The following is a 16,026-nucleotide window of genomic DNA, read 5'->3' as shown; positions in this document are numbered from 1 at the left end:
ATGGTATTGATTTTGTGATTTCCTCTTTGACATTCTCTTTGTTGGTGTAGAGGAATCCAACTGAGGATTGTATGTTTATCTTGTATCCTGACTCTCTGTATTCCTTCCATCTTCTTTTGATGCTTCCTGCATTGTTTAATATATTTCCCCATAGAATCCTTCACTATTGCAACTCGAGGCTTGAATTTTTTTTTTTTTTCCTTTCTAGAGGAAAGGCTGAGAGTAATATGGAATTGTGCAGGCACAAATTTGATGCTTTCTGGATTTTACATTATTATTTTTTTTTAATAACTTTTATTAAGCTTCAAGTGAACGTTTACAAATCCAATCAGTCTGTCACATATAAGTTTACATACATCTCACTCCCTACTCCCACTTGCTCTCCCCCTCTTGAGTCAGCCCTTTCAGTCTCTCCTTTCTTGACAATTTTGCCGGCTTCCCTCTCTCTCTATCCTCCCATCCCCCCTCCAGACAAGAGTTGCCAACACAATCTCAAGTGTCCACCTGATATAATTAGCTCACTCTTCATCAGCGTCTCTCTCCCACCCGCTGACCAGTCCCTTTCATTTCTGATGAGTTGTCTTCGGGGATGGTTCCTGTCCTGTGTCAACTGAAGGTCTCGGGAGCATGGCCACCGGGATTCCTCCAGTCTCAGTCAGACCATTAAGTTTGGTCTTTTTATGAGAATTTGGGGTCTGCATCCCACTGATCTCCTGTTCCCTCAGGGGTCCTCTGCTGTGCTCCCTGTCAGGGCAGTCATCGATTGTGGCTGGGCACCAACTAGTTCTTCTGGTCTCAGGATGATGTAGGTCTCTGGTTCATGTGGCCCTTTCTGTCTCTTGGGCTCTTAGTTGTCGTGTGGCCTTGGTGTTCTTCATTTTCCTTTGCTCCAGGTGGGTTGAGACCAATTGATGCATCTTAGATGGCCGCTTGTTAGCATTTAAGACCCCAGATGCCACATTTCAAAGTGAGATGCAGAATGATTTCATAATAGAATTATTTTGCCAATTGACTTAGAAGTCCCCGCAAACCATGTTCCCCAGACCCCCGCACTTGCTCCGCTGACCTTTGAAGCATTCATTTTATCCCGGAAACTTCTTTGCTTTTGGTCCAGTCCAATTGAGCTGACCTTCCATGTATTGAGTGTTGTCTTTCCCTTCACCTAAAGCAGTTCTTATCTACTGATTAATCAATAAAAAACCCTCTCCCACCCTCCCTCCCTCCCCCCCTCGTACCCACAAAAGTATGTGTTCTTCTCAGTTTATACTATTTCTCAAGATCTTATAATAGTGGTCTTATACAATATTTGTCCTTTTGCCTCTGACTCATTTTGCTCAGCATCATGCCTTCCAGGTTCCTCCATGTTATGAAATGTTTCAGAGATGCGTCACTGTTCTTTATCGATGCGTAGTATTCCATTGTGTGAATATACCACAATTTATTTACCCATTCATCCGTTGATGGACACCTTGGTTGCTTCCAACTTTTTGCTATTGTAAACAGAGCTGCAATAAACATGGGTGTGCATGTATCTGTTTGTATGAAGGCTCTTGTATCTCTAGGGTATATTCCTAGGAGTGGGATTTCTGGGTTATATGGTAGTTCTATTTCTAACTGTTTAAGATAACGCCAGATAGATTTCCAAAGTGGTTGTACCATTTTACATTCCCACCAGCAGTGTATGAGAGTTCCAATCTCTCCGCAGCCTCTCCAACATTTATTATTTTGTGTTTTTTGGATTAATGCCAGCCTTGCTGGTGTGAGATGGAATCTCATCGTAGTTTTAATTTGCATTTCTCTAATGGCTAATGATCAAGAGCATTTTCTCATGTATCTGTTGGCTGCCTGAATATCTTCTTTAGTGAAATGTGTGTTCATATCCTTTGCCCACTTCTTGATTGGGTTGTTTGTCTTTTTGTGGTTGAGTTTTGACAGAATCATGTAAATTTTACAGATCAGGTGCTGGTCGGAGATGTCATAGCTGAAAATTCTTTCCCAGTCTGTAGGTGGTCTTTTTACTCTTTTGGAGAAGTCTTTAGATGAGCATAGGTGTTTGATTTTTAGGAGCTCCCAGTTATCTGGTTTCTCTTCATCATTTTTGGTAATGTTTTGTATTCTGTTTATGCCCTGTATTAGGGCTCCTAGGGTTGTCCCTATTTTTTCTTCCATGATCTTTATCATTTTAGTCTTTATGTTTAGGTCTTTGATCCACTTGGAGTTAGTTTTTGTGCCTGGTGTGAGGTATGGGTCCTGTTTCATTTTTTTGCAAATGGATATCCAGTTATGCCAGCACCATTTGTTAAAAAGGCTATCTTTTCCCCAATTAATTGACACTGGTCCTTTGTCAAATATCAGCTGCTCATACGTGGATGGATCTATGTCTGGGTTCTCAATTCTGTTCCATTGGTCTATGTGTCTGTTGTTGTACCAATACCAGACTGTTTTGACTACTGTGGCTGTGTAATAGGTTCTGAAGTCAGGTAAGGTGAGGCCTCCCACTTTCTTCTTCTTTTTCAGTAGTGCTTTGCTTATCCGGGGCTTCTTTCCCTTCCATATGAAATTGGTGATTTGTTTCTCTATCCCCTTAAAATATGATATTGGAATTTGGATCGGAAGTGCGTTAAATGTATAGATGGCTTTTGGTAGAATAGACATTTTTACTATGTTAAGTCTTCCTATCCATGAGCAGGGTATGTTTTTCCACTTAAGTATGTCCTTTTGAATTTCTTGTAGTAGAGCTTTGTATTTTTCTTTGTATAGGTCTTTTACATCCTTGGTAAGATTTATTCCTAAGTATTTTATCTTCTTGGGGGCTACTGTGAATGGTATTGATTTGGTTATTTCCTCTTCGGTGTTCTTTTTGTTGATGTAGAGGAATCCAAGTGATTTTTGTATGTTTATTTTATAACCTGAGACTCTGCCAAACTCTTCTATTAGTTTCAGTAGTTTTCTGGAGGATTCCTTAGGGTTTTCTGTGTATATAATCATGTCATCTGCAAATAGTGATAACTTTACTTCTTCCTTGCCAATCCGGATACCTTTTATTTCTTTGTCTAGCCTAATTGCCCTGACTAAGACTTCCAACACGATGTTGAATAAGAGCGGTGATAAAGGGCATCCTTGTCTGGTTCCCGTTCTCAAGGGAAATGCTTTCAGGTTCTCTCCATTTAAAGTGATATTGGCTGTTGGCTTTGCATTTTTTTAGATGCCCTTTATTATGTTGAGGAATTTTCCTTCAATTCCTATTTTGGTAAGAGTTTTTATCATGAATGGGTGTTGGACTTTGTCAAATGCCTTTTCAGCATCAATTGATAAGATCATATGGTTTTTGTCTTTTGTTTTATTTATGTGATGGCTTACATTAATGGTTTTTCTGATATTAAACCAGCCTTGCATACCTGGTATAAATCCCACTTGATCAGGGTGAATTATTTTTTTGATGTGTTGTTGGATTCTATTGGCTAGAATTTTGTTGAGGATTTTTGCATCTATGTTCATGAGGGATATAGGTCAATAATTTTCTTTTTTTGTAATGTCTTTACCTGGTTTTGGTATCAGGGAGATGGTGGCTTCATAGAATGAGTTGGGTAGTATTCCGTCATTTTCTATGCTTTGGAATACCTTTAGTAGTAGTGGTGTTAACTCTTCTCTGAAAGTTTGGTAGAACTCTGCAGTGAAGCCGTCCAGGCCAGGGCTTTTTTTTGTTGGGAGTTTTTTGATTACCGTTTCAATCTCTTTTTTTGTTATGGGTCTATTTAGTTGTTCTACTTCTGAATGTGTTAGTTTAGGTAGGTAGTGTTTTTCCAGGAATTCATCCATTTCTTCTAGGTTTTCAAATTTGTTAGAGTACAATTTTTCATAATAATCTGAAATGATTCTTTTAATTTCATTTGGTTCTGTTGTGATGTGGTCCTTTCTTATTCGGGTTATTTGTTTCCTTTCCTGTATTTCTTTAGTCAGTCTAAAAAAAAAAAAAAAGTCTAGCCAATGGTTTATCAATTTTGTTAATTTTTTCAAAGAACCAGCTTTTGGCTTTGTTAATTCTTTCAATTGTTTTTCTGTTCTCTAATTCATTTAGTTCAGCTCTAATTTTTATTATTTGTTTTCTTCTGGTGCCTGATGGATTCTTTCGTTGCTCACTTTCTATTTGTTCAAGTTGTAGGGACAGTTCTCTGCTTTTGGCTCTTTCTTCTTTTTGTATGTGTGCATTTATTGATATAAATTGGCCTCTGAGCACTGCTTTTGCTGTGTCCCAGAGGTTTTGATAGGAAGTATTTTCATTCTCGTTGCTTTCTATGAATTTCCTTATTCCCTCCTTGATGTCTTCTATAACCCAGTCTTTTTTCAGGAGGGTGTTGTTCATTTTCCAAGTATTTGATTTCTCTTCCCTAGTTATTCTGTTATTGATCTCTAGTTTTATTGCCTTGTGGTCTGAGAAGATGCTTTGTAATATTTCGATGTTTTGGACTTTGCAAAGGTTTGTTTTATGACCTAATATGTGGTCTATTCTAGAGAATGTTCCATGTGCGCTAGAAAAAAAAGTATATTTTGCAGCAGTTGGGTGGAGCGTTCTGTATAAGTCAATGAGGTCAAGTTGGTTGATTGTTGTAATTAGATCTTCCGTGTCTCTGTTGAGCTTCTTACTGGATGTCCTGTCCTTCTCCGAAAGTGGTGTGTTGAAGTCTCCTACTATAATTGTGGAGGTATCTATCTCGCTTTTCAATTCTGTTAAAATTTGATTTATGTATCTTGCAGCCCTGTCATTGGGTGCATAAATATTTAATATGGTTATGTCTTCCTGATCAAAATGTCCCTTTTATCATTATATAGTGTCCTTCTTTATCCTTTGTGGTGGATTTAAGTCTAAAGTCTTTTTTGTCAGAAATTAATATTGCTACTCCTCTTCTTTTTTGCTTATTGTTTGCTTGATATACTTTTTTCCATCCTTTGAGTTTTAGGTTGTTTGTGTCTCTAAGTCTAAGGTGTGTCTCTTGTAGGCAGCATATAGATGGATCGTGTTTCTTTATCCAGTCCATGACTCTCTGTCTCTTTATTGGTGCATTTAGTCCATTTACATTCAGGGTAATTATAGATAAATAAGTTTTTAGTGCTGTCATTTTGATGCCTTTTCATGTGTGTTGTTGGCCATTTCATTTTTCCACATGCTTTTTTGTGTTGAGACCTTTTTCTTAGTAAATTGTGAGATCCTCGTTTTCATAGTGCTTGACTTTATGTTAGTTGAGTTGTTACGTTTTTCTTAGTTTTTATCTTGAGTTATAGAGTTGTTATACCTTTTTGTGGTTACCTTATTATTTACCCCTATTTTTCTAAGTAAAAACCTAACTTGTATTGTTCTATATCGCCTTGTATCACTCTCCATATGGCAGTTCAATGCCTCCTGTATTTAGTCCCTCTTTTTGATTATTGTGATCTTTTACCTATTGACTTCCATGATTCCCTGTTATGTGTATATATTTTTTTTTAATTAATCTTAATTTGTTTGTTTTTGTGATTTCCCTATTTGAGTTGATATCAGGACGTTCTGTTTTGTGACCTTGTGTTGTGCTGATATCTGATATTATTGGTTCTCTGACCAAACAATATCCTTTAGTATTTCTTGTAGCTTTGGTTTGGTTTTTGCAAATTCTCTAAACTTGTGTTTGTCTGTAAATATCTTAATTTTGCCTTCATATTTCAGAGAGAGTTTTGCTGGATATATGATCCTTGGCTGGCAGTTTTTCTCCTTCAGTGTTCTGTATATGTCGTCCCATTCCCTTCTTGCCCGCATGGTTTCTGCTGAGTAGTCAGAACATATTCTTATTGATTCTCCCTTGAAGGAAACCTTTCTTTTCTCCCTGGCTGCTTTTAAAATTTTCTGTTTATCTTTGGTTTTGGCAAGTTTGATGATAATATGTCTTGGTGTTTTTCTTTTTGGATCAATCTTAAATGGGGTTCGATGAGCATCTTGGATAGATATCCTTTCGTCTTTCATGATGTCAGGGAAATTTTCTGTCAGGAGTTCTTCAACTATTTTCTCTGTGTTTTCTGTCCCCCCTCCCTGTTCTGGGACTCCAATCACCCGCAGGTTATCCTTCTTGATAGAGTCCCACATAATTCTTAGGGTTTCTTCATTTTTTTAAATTCTTTTATCTGATTTTTTTTTTCAGCTATGTTGGTGTTGATTCCCTGGTCCTCCAGATGTCCCAGTCTGCATTCTAATTGCTCGAGTCTGCTCCTCTGACTTCCTAGTGCGTTGTCTAATTCTGTTATTTTATTGTTAATCTTTTGGATTTCTACATGTTGTCTCTCTATGGATTCTTGCAACTTATTAATTTTTCCAGTATGTTCTTGAATAATCTTTTTGAGTTCTTCAACAGTTTTATCAGTGTGTTCCTTGGCTTTTTCTGCAGTTATCCTAATTTCATTTGTGATATCATTAAGCATTCTGTAAATTAGTTTTTTATATTCTGTATCTGATAATTCCAAGATTGTATCTTCATTTGGGAAAGATTTTGATTCTTTTGTTTGGGGGGTTGGAGAAGCTGTCATGGTCTGCTTCTTTAAGTGGTTTGATATGGATTGTTGTCTCCGAGCCATCACTGGGAAACTAGTTTTTCCAGAAAATCCGCTAAAAAAAAATGCAGTCAGATCCCTATCAGAGTTCTCCCTCTGGCTCAGGCTATTCAGATGTTAATGAAGCCGCCTGCGTCCAGTCCAAATCCCTGCGGGACGGTTCCCCGGCTCGGACGCTGCTCTTTCTGCTCCAAGACCAGTCACTGCCTCCCGGGGACTTCTCCTACCGGCTGCGTCCCACGCCGCCCGTGGAACCGGCTGGTCCCCCTCCCAGGGTTAGTTCAGGGGGGTGGAGCAGCTCTCTGTGCTTGTGCCGTACCTGACTGGTACGCTGGCTCCAGGCTCTGGAAACAATCACTGCTTCCCCGTATTAGTTCGTTCTCCGTCTCTAAATCTGTGTTTGTTGTTCAGGGTTCGTAGATTGTTATGTATGTGATCGATTCACTTGTTTTTCCGTGTCTTTGTCGTAAGAGGGATCCGAGGTAGCATCTGCCTAGTCTGCCATCTTGGCTCCGCCCCTGGATTTTACCGAGGCTTGAATTGTTTTTTCACTTCTTTTAGCGTGAGAAAACACCGAGCGTGTTCTTCCCGTTTGGTTTTCTATTATACCAAAAAGAATTAGTCGACGTTCAACCATTTCAAGAGATGGCATATGATCAGGAACTGATGGTACTGAAGGAAGAAGTCCAAGCTGCACTGAAGGCATTGGCAAAGAACAAGGCTCCAGGAATTGATGGAATATCAATTGAGATGTTTCAACAAACCGATGTAGCACTGGCAGTGCTTACCCGTCTATGCCTAGAAATTTGGAAGGCAGCTTCCTGACCAACTGACTGGAAGAGATCCATATTTATGCCTATTCTCAAGAAAGGTGATCCAACCGAATGCAGAAATTATCAAACAAGACTGTTACTGTCACAAGCAAGCAAAATTTTGCTGAAGATCATTCAAAAACGGCTGCAGCAGTATATCGACAGGGAACTGCCAGAAATTCAGGCCAGTTTCAGAAGAGGATGTGGAACCAGGGGTGTCATTGCTGATGTCAGATGGATCCTGGCTGAAAGCAGAAAATTCCAGAAGGAAGTTTATCTGTGTTTTATTGACTATGCAAAGGCGTTTGACTGTGTGGATCATAACAAATTGTGGATAACATTGAGAAGAATGGGAATTCCAGAACACTTAATTGTGCTCATGAGGAACCTGTACATATATCAAGAGGCAGTTGTTTGGACAGAACAAGGGCATACTGATTGGTTTAAGGTCAGGGAAAGCTGTGCATCAAGGTTGTAACCTTTCCCCATATCTATTCAATCTGTATGCCGAGCAAAAAATCCCAGAAGCTGGAGTATATGAAGAAGAACGGGGCATCAGGATTGGAGGAAGACTCATTAACAGCCTGCGTTATGCAGGTGACACAACCTTGCTTGCTGAAAGTGAGGAGTACTTGAAGCACTTACTGATGAAGATCAAAGACCACAGCCTTCAGTATGGATTACACCTCAACATAAAGAAAACAAAAATCCTCACAAATGGACCGATAAGCAACATCATGATAAACCAAGAAAGGATTGAAGTTGTCAAGGATTTTGTTTTACTTGGATCCACAATCAACACCCATGGAAGCAACAGTTAAGAAACCAAAAGATGCATTGCACTGGGCAAACCTGCTGCAAAAGAATTCTTTAAAGTGTTGAAAAGCAAAGATATCACCTTGAAAACTAAGGTGCGCCTTACCCAAGCCATGGTATTGTCAATCACATCATATGTATGTGAAAGTTGGACAGTGAATAAGAAAGACTGAAGAATTGATGCTTTTGAGTTGTGGAGTTGGCGAAGAATATTGAATATACCATGGACTGCCAAAAGAACAAGCAAATCTGTCTTTAAAGAAGTTGCGTCTTACATGCTTTGGATGTATTGTGTTGTTAGGAAGGGATCAGTCCCTGGAGAAGGACATCATGCTTGGTAAAGAACAAGCAGGTGGAAATGAGGAAGACCCTCAACGAGATGGATTGACAAAGTGGCTGCAACAATGGGCTGAAGCATAATGAAGATTGTAAGGATGGCGCAGGACTGGGCAGTGTTGTGTTTTGTTTTGTTGTGCATAGTGTTGCTATGAGTCAGAACTGACTCAACGGCACTTAACAACAACAACATCTTGTATCCTGATACTTCGCTGAAATCTTCTATTAGTTCCAGTAGTTTTCTTGTGGATTCTTTGGGGTTTTCTGTGTATAAGACCATATCATCTGCAAATGGAGATACTTTTACTTCTTCCTTAACAGTTTGGATGACCTTTATTTCTTTTTCTAGCCTAATTGCTCTGGGTAGGACCTCCAGCACAATCTTCATTAAGATTGGTGATAAGGGTCATCTTTGTCTGGTTCCCCTTCTCAAGGGGAATGTTTTCAGACTCTCTCCATTTAGGTGATGTTGGTTATTTGCTTTGTATAAATGACGTTTATTATGTCGAGGGATTTTCCTTCTATTCCTATTTTGCTGAGAGTTTTTATCATGAATGGGTGTTGGACTTTGTCAAATGCCTTTTCTGCATCAATTGTCTTTTGTTTCATTTATATGATGGTACATTAATTGCTTTTCTAATGTTGAACCATCCTGGCATATGTGATATGAATGCCAGTTGTTCATGGTGAATTATGTTTTTGATATGTTATTGAATTCTGTTGGCTAGAATTTTGTTGAGGATTTTTGCATCTACATTCATGAGGCATATTGGTTTGTAATTTTCTTTTTGGGGGGCTGTCCTTTCCTGGTTTTTGTATCAGAGTTACGCTGGCTTCGTAGAATGAGCTTGGGAGCATCCCATCCTTTTTTATGCTCTGAAGTACCTTTAGTAGTAGTGGTGTTAACTCTTCTCTATAAGTTTGGTAGAATTCTCCATTGAAGCCATCAGGGCCAGGGCTTTTTGGGGGGGAGTTTTTTAATTAACTTTTCAAGCTCTTCTTTTGTTATAGGTTTATTTAGTTTTTCTACCTCTGTTTGTGTTAGTTTAGGTAGGTGGTCAGTTTCTAGAAATTTGTCCATTTCCTCTAGGTTTTCAAATTTGGTAGAGTAAAATTTTCATAGTATTCTGTTATGATTCTTTTAATTTTAGTTGAATCTGTTGTGATATTTCCCATCTCATTTCTTATTTGGGTTATGTTCTTTCTCTCCTGTTTTTCTTTTATCAGTTTGGTCAATGGTTTATCAATTTTGATCTTTTCAAAGAAACAGCTTTTGGTTTTGTTAACACTTTTGTTTGTTTTTCTATTCTCTAGTTCATTTAATTCTGCTCTAATTTTTATTATTTGCTTTCTTCTGGTGCCCAAGGGCTCCTTTTGCTGCTCTCTTTCTACTGATTTGAGGGTTAATGCTTTGATTTGGGCCCTTTCTTCTTTTTGAATGTGTGCACTTACTGCAATAAATCGACCTCTGAGCACTGCTTTTGCTGTGTCCCCAAGGTTCTGGTAGAATGTGTTTTCATTCTCATTGGATCCTGTGAATTTCTTTGTTCTGTCCTTAATTTCTTCTATAACCCTGTAGTTTTTGAGTAGGGTGTTAAGATTCCATGTGTTTGATTTTTTTTCCTTGCTTTTTCTGTTATTGATTTTTACTTTTATCTCTTTACAGTCAGAAAAGATGCTTTGCAATATTTCACTGTTTTGGATTCTGTTAAGGCTTGCTTTATGGCCTAATATGTGGTCTATTCTGGAGAATGTTCTGTGTGCATTAGAAAAGAAAGTATACTTGGCTGCTGTTGGGTGGAGTCTTCTATATCTGTGTATGAAGTCAAGTTGATTGTGTCATTTAGATCTTCTGTGACTTTATTGAGCTCCTTTCTGGATGTTCTGTCCTTCACTGAAATTGGTATGTTGAAGTCTCCTACTATTATTGTGGAGCTGTCTGTTTCTCTTTTCAATGTTGTTAGAGTTTGTTTTTTTTTTTTATGTATTTTGGAGTCCTGTCATAAACATTTACTGTGGTTATGCCCTCCTGGTATATTGACCCTTTAATTATTATAAAGTGTCCTTCCTTATCCTATGTGGTGGAATTTACTTTAAAGTTTATTTTGTCAGAAATTAATATTGCCACTCCTGCTTTTTTTTTATTGTTGTTTGCTTGATTTTTTTTTTCCATCCTTTGAATTTTAGTTTATTTGTGTCTTTAAGACTAAGGTGTGCCTCTTGTAGGCAGCATATAGACAGATCATGTTTTTTATTCATTCTGCCACTCTCTGTCTTCTTATTGGTGCATTTAGCCCATTTACATCCAGTGTAATTATTGATAGATGTGAGATTAGTGCCATCATTTTGATGTATGTTTGTGTGTTATTGACAGTTTCTTTGTTCCACTTAATTTTCTGTGCTGAATGATTTTTCTTCATGTATTTTTTTTTCATCTTTTTCATTGTTGATTTTGTATTTGCTGAATATGTTTTTCATGTTTTTTATTTTGTGTGTAGGATTGTTAGTTTTCTTTGTGGCTACTTTAATATTTACCCCTATTTTTCCAAGTTTAAACTGATCTTTTATTTCTTCATATACCTTAATTTCCTGTCCATATGAAAGAGCTGTGGCTAAGTTTTTTAGTTCTTTTTTATTTTAATGTCATTTTTTACATAATGGTGTCTCTGTTTCCCTGTTTTCCATATTTTAGTTTTGATTTATTTTTGTGACTTCCCAACTGGGTTGATATCTGGTTGGTCTGTCCTGTGTTCTAGTCTTGGGTTGTTATCTGATGCTATTAATTTTCTAATCAGAGGACTCCCTTTAGTATTTCTTGTAATTTTGGTTGGTTTTTGCAAATTTCCTAAACTTCTGTTTATCTGGTAATGCCCTAATTTCTCCATCATATTTGGCAGGCAATTTTGCTGGATATATAATTCTTAGTTGGCAATTTTTTTCCCTCAGGTCTTTATGTACATCATCCTAGTCCCTTCTTGTCTGCATGGTTTCTGCTGAGTAGTCCGAGCTTAGTATTATTGATTCTCCTTTGTAGATGACTTTTCATTTATGTCTAGCCACTCTTGAAATTCTCTCTTTATCTTTGGTATCAGCAATCTTGATTATAATAAGTCTTGGTGATTTTCTTTTGGAATCTACCTTGTGTGGGATTCAGTGAGCATCTTGGATAGATATCTTCTCATCTTTCATGATATCAGGGACGTTTTCTGCCAACATATCTTCAACAATTCTCTCTGTATTTTCTGTTATTCCCGCCCCCCAACCCCCCAATTCTGGTACTCCAATCGCTATTAGGTTATTTTGCTTGATAGAGTCCCACATAATTCAGGGTTTCTTCATTTTTTTTAATTCTTTTATCTGATTTTTCCTAAATAAATTGGTGTCAAGTGCTTTATCTTCAATCTCACTAATTCTGACTTCCGTTGCCTCAATTCTGCTCCTATGACTTTCTATTGAGTTGTCTAATTCTGAAATTTTAGTATTAATCTTCTGGATTTCTGTTTGCTGTCTCTCTATGGATTCTCGCAGTCTGTTAAATTTGTCATTATACACCTATAATCTTCTTAAGTTCCTCTGCTGCTTTGTCTGTGTGTTGCTTGGCTTGTTCAGTGTTTTACCTGATCTCCTTCCTGATCTCTTAAAGAGTTCTGTATTTTAATCTTTTGTATTCTACCTCCACTAATTCCAGGAAATTCTCCTTCAATGGAAGATTTCTTAAATCTTTGTTTTGGGAGCTTGCTGAAGCCATCGTGGTCTGCCTCTTTATCTGATTTGATATTGACTGTTTTGTCTGAGCCATTGATATGTTATTATATTTATTTATTTTGTGTTTGCGTACTGCATCCTAGCTTCTTGTTTCATTTTGTTTTGATATGCCCAAATAGACTGCTCATGTGGACTAGTTTGATTATTGGCACCTCTGAAGCTCTAGCACCCTGTCACCTGCTGGTTAGATCTGTTACTACTAGGTATGTGAGCCCAGGAGTCTGTTTACTTTACTTTTATGGATTCAGCTCAGGTGTCCAGGTGGCTGGTCACCAAGTGTGTGGTGCAGGCTCTCGCCTATGGTCCTAGGCAGGCAGTGGTGATTGGTGTAGGCACAGGTATTTGGCTGCAGTAGGGGGTCAGGTGCTAAGCAAGGCAGGGGGCTGACAGCAGCCCCTGAGTGTCTGGAAGAAAAGCATGTCCCTGTTCCCTAGAGCATGTAGGTGGGTGTGTGTTGCAGCTGGACTATGGGCACCCAGTGCTGTTGGCTGTAAGGATTGGGAGGCACCACTTATTCTGGGAACCCTGTTGCGGGTAGCTAGGCGGCATGGGTTGAACCAACAATCCTCAGGCTTCTGATGTGTGTAGATGAGGACCTTGCTTAATAGGCAGAGTGGTGTCAAATGTCACAAGCCTGCTTCTCCACCATACAGTTGATACAGAGTTAGGCTTCAGGTATGTATCCTGTCGTACTGTGCTAATGAGGTCCTACACTGTTGAAATGGGCCCACGCAGGTCTATGCATGGGTGAAAGGCATTCAAAATCTGTGGACCTCTTATGCCTGTGCCTAGGCAAAGGAGCTGTGCCTGCCCTGAGTCCCCAGCTCAGGGGAGCTGGCAGATTCTTTTTTCCTGTTCATTAATTTGTTCCCTCTCCAAAGCTGGGAGAATGGCTCAGGGCACGGGACAAGCCCTACTTCCAGCCCAGGGGACCCAGCCATCACTGAATCCACCTTGGGGGCCCAGTGCAGAGTGGGGAGGGGTCAGGTAAATGGAAAAGATGTTTTTTCAAAGGGGTATTTTTTGATCCACTTGGTAGGTTAGAGGTATGTACTTATCTTTTGCTGACTGAGCGCTCCATTTCACTGGTTCTGGAGGTGTGAGTAGACTCTCCACCGCTCAGTCTCTCCCAATGTGGAAAACGCATCCTGAGTGCCACTGCTTGCCTTACTGTGCAGAGCTGATCTGGACTGCGGCTGTCGGTTCCCGCCAGCTCAGGTCTGGCAACTCGTCGCTGCTTCTGAATCATCTCTCTCTCCCCCGCTGCTCAGTCCAATTCCTCAATGTTACTTTTGATGTTCAGAGTTCCTAGATTGTCACATATAATCAATTCATTTGTATTTTTGGGTCTTTGTTGTAAAAGGGACCACAGGAAGCACCTGACTACTCTGCCACCTTGGCCCCGCCTCCTTCAGTTGTTTCATTTTTGACTGCTGCTTCCAAGGGCAGTGATTGTGGATCTAAGTAAAATAAAATGCTCTACAACTTCATTTTTTTTCTTTTTTTTATCATGACGTTGCTTATAGGTCCAATTGTGGGGATTATTGTTTTCTTTAGGTTGAGGTGAAATCCATACTGAAGGCTCTGGTCTTTGATCTTCATCAATAAATGGTTCCAGTCCTTTTAGCTTTCAGCAAGTAAGGTTGGTTCATCTGCATATCGCAGTTTTTTTTTTTTCTTAATTGTACTTTAGATGAAATTTTACAGAACTAGTTTTTCATCAAGTAGTTAGTGCACACATTGTTGTATGACATCAACCCCGTGACATGTCAACACTGTCCATTCTCAAACCAATGTCGCCTATTACCAGATTTTGTGTTCCCTCTTGCCTTCCAGTCACTGTCTGAGGGCTGGTGTGCCCCTTTAGTCTTATTTTGTTCCATGGGTCCGTTCAGTCTTTGGCTGAAGGGTGAACCTCAGGAGTGACTTCATCACTGAGCTGAAAGGGCTTCTGGAGGCCATACTCTAAGGGTTTCTCTAGTCTCTGTCAGGCCAGCAAGTCTGGTCTTTCTTTTTGAGTCAAAACTTTGTTCTACCTTTTTTTCCAGCTCTGTCCAGGACCCTCTATCATGATCTCTGTCAGAGCAGTCAGTGGCAATAGCCGGGCACCATCTAAGTATACTGGACTAAGTCTGGTGAAGGCTGTGGTAGATGTGGTCCATTAGTCCTTTGGACTAATGTTTCCCTTGTGTCTTTAGATTTCTTCATTCTTCCTTGCTCCTGAAAGGGTGAGGCCAGAGGAGTAACCTAGATGGCCACTCACAGGCTTTTAAGACCCCAGACGCTACCCACCAAAGTAGAATGTAGAACATTTTCTTTATAAACTAAGTTATGCCAGTTGAGCTAGATGTTCCCCAAGACCATGATCCCCACAGCCCTCAACCCAGCAATTCAGTCCCTCAGGGAGTTTGGATGTGTCCATGGAGCTACCATGACCTTGCCTTGTATGGGTTGTACTGGCTTCCCCAGTATTGTGTACTGTCTTACCCTTCACCAAAGTTACTGCTTAACTATTGCCTATTAAGAGTTTTTCCATCCCCACTCCTGCCCTCCCTCATCACCATCAAAGATTGTTTCTTTTTGTATGTAAAACTTTTCATGAGTTTTTACAGTAGTGGTCTCATACAATATTTGTCCTTTTGTGAATAACTTATTTCATTTTTTTTTTTTTTTACACCCCTGGTTACATTTTTTTCCCAAGTATTTTATTTTTTTAGGGGCTGTTATAAATGATATTGTTTTTCAAATTTTCTTTTCATCATTTTCTTTATTGGTGTATAGGAATCCAACTGATTTTTGTATGTTTATCTTGTATCTTGCAACTCTGCTTTGTTTTAGTTCCAGTAGTTTTCTCGTGTAATCTTTTGGGTTTTCGATGTACAGTATTATATCATCTGCAAATGGGAACAGTTTAACTTCTTTATTACCAGTTTGGATGCACTTTATTTTTGTTACTTGCCTTATTGTTCTAGCTAGGACTTCCAGCACAATGTTAAATGTCGTCGTTGTTGTTAGCTGCTGTTGAGTTGGCTCCGACTTATAGTGACCCTATGCACAATAGAATAAAACACTGCCCACTCCTGCGCCATCCTTACAATCGTTGTTATGCTTGAGCTCATTGTTGCAGCTGCTGTGTCAATCCACCTTGTTGAGGGCACTCCTCTTTTCCACTAACCCTGTACTTTGCCAAGTATGATGTCCTTCTCCAGGGACTGATCCCTCCTGACAACATGTCCAAAGTATGTAAGAAGTAGTCTTGCCATCCTTGCTTCTAAGGAGCATTCTGGTTATACTTCTTCTAAGGCAGATTTGTTCATTCTTTTGGTGGTCCATGGTATATTCAATATTCTTTGCCAACACCACAATTCACAGGTGTCAATGCTTCTTTGGTCTCCCTTATTCATCGTCCAGCTTTCACATGCATATGTTGTGACTAAAAATACCATGGCTTGGGTTAGGGGCACCTTAGTCTTCAAGGTGACATCTTTGCTCTTCAACACTTTAAAGAGGTCCCTTGCAGCAGATTTACTCAATGCAACGCATCTTTTGATTTCTTCACTGCTGCTTCTGTGGCCATTGATTGTGGATCCAAGTAAAATGAAATCCTTGACAACTTCAATCTTTTCTCCATTTATCATGATGTTGCTCATTGGTCCAGTTGTGAGGATTTTTGTTTTCTTTATGTTGACATGCAATCCACCTGAAGGCTGTGGTCTTTGATCTT

Source organism: Loxodonta africana, chromosome 21 (assembly GCF_030014295.1).
Source record: "Loxodonta africana isolate mLoxAfr1 chromosome 21, mLoxAfr1.hap2, whole genome shotgun sequence".
Taxonomy (NCBI): domain Eukaryota; kingdom Metazoa; phylum Chordata; class Mammalia; order Proboscidea; family Elephantidae; genus Loxodonta; species Loxodonta africana.
The sequence above is the reverse complement of the archived record's forward strand: the minus strand, read 5'-3'. Positions refer to the sequence as shown.